The sequence below is a fragment of the Psammomys obesus genome, unplaced genomic scaffold (genome assembly GCF_907164565.1).
Source record: "Psammomys obesus unplaced genomic scaffold, mPsaObe1.curated_primary_1811, whole genome shotgun sequence".
NCBI classification, from domain to species: Eukaryota; Metazoa; Chordata; class Mammalia; order Rodentia; family Muridae; genus Psammomys; species Psammomys obesus.
Genome location: NW_026585626.1, coordinates 7,703,149 through 7,704,524, shown reverse-complemented (window position 1 = coordinate 7,704,524; position 1,376 = coordinate 7,703,149). Strand labels below are relative to the sequence as shown.

At 58.9% G+C, this 1,376-nt stretch overlaps 1 protein-coding gene across 1 annotated transcript in view; it reads right to left on the bottom strand.

Moving 5' to 3' along the window:
- The window catches only part of Lrfn2 (leucine rich repeat and fibronectin type III domain containing 2), a 159,308-nt gene extending 158,702 nt beyond the window's left edge, over positions 1-606 (bottom strand). Inside the window, exon 1 of the mRNA XM_055613929.1 lies at positions 502-606. The gene's annotated coding sequence lies outside the window, so the exon portion shown is untranslated. The remainder of the gene's footprint in view (positions 1-501) is intronic.
- Positions 607-1,376: the final 770 nt, after the last annotated feature.

Here is a 1,376-nt window from a genome sequence, read left to right as displayed (position 1 = left end):
CACACACACACACACACACACACACACACACACACACACACACACACCGTTTATCTCCACCCCACCCGGCCAGGCACCAAGCCCTAGACGACCCCTGAATCTTATGCAGACCCCAGCAACGTCCTAGCCAGGCCTGGAATGTGCTAAGATGCAACAGAGTGGTCTGGCGGCAAAGTTCTGCATTCAAGGATTTCCTTCTGGGCGGCTAGGGTCTCTTCCGAGCCTCACCCAGACTGGAGCCTCACCGGGACCCGCTCTCCTCCCTCCCTCCCTCCCCATCAGTCTTCCCCTTGCCACAAAAACACACTATCAAAACACAAGTAGGAGGAAGGCTGAAAAAGAGAAGGTGTCCACACGAGTACCCAGAATGGAGGAAGTCCTCAAGTGAGGCAGGAGAAGAGGCAAAGTTCCCCTGTTCCCCCCTCCCGGATGCGCACATCCCTGCGCCCATCTCCCGTGGACACCCAGCATCGCCAAGACGCAGCAGGGAAGGCCACTCACCTGGGCAAGGCGGCATCTACCCGTGACGGGTAGGCTCCGAGGCCGGCTCCGCAGGGCGCCCGGGCTCTCTGGCTCGGCCAGGCATCCTTCCTGGCCCGAGACAGGCTCACGCTAAGCGCTCCAGCTGCAGCAATCCAGCGAAGGCAGGCAGATGGTGGCCTCGGACCATCCGCGCGGGGAAAGCCCTGAGCAGCTTATTCAGTTATATCCATGGCATTTAGCAAGGAGGAGCGGGAGGGGGAGTACAACTTGTGCTCTTCTCTTCCAGATTAAAAAAAATAAATAAAGGGGGAAAAAAAGGAAAGAAAAGATAATTTCTTCTAGGAAGATGAGGGTAGGATTTTCCTGATTGAAGAAACCCTGGCATCCCAGGTACCTGCGGCCTCTTGGAATGTCTTCAAGTTCAGATGAGCCTGTCCTCGTGTGTGTGTGTGTGTGTGTGTGTGTGTGTGTGTGTGTGTGTGTGTGTCAGAGAGAGGGAGCCAGGCACTCACACCCACACGCACACACACAAACACACTCCCCCGCACTCGCCGCATGCACACTGCCCCCCACGCGTGCGCGCACAAGCTCTCTCTCTTCTCTCTCTCTCCCTCTTTCACACACACACACACACACACACACACACACACACACACACACACACACACACACACACACACACACACGCACTGATCGCAAGCACGGGTCTGGGCGGGTTGTGCAGGCAGCTGCGGCCAGCGGTGCAGACAGCCTCCGAGACCCGAGGCGCCCCAGGACTCGCAGGCAGAGCAGGCGCACGGTCCCCGCCGGGCTGACCGGCTCTGCAGCCCCCAGCGGCTGCTTGCGGAGCTGCAGCAGCTCCGGACGCCAGCGCCTGCTTCAGCCGGGATCTA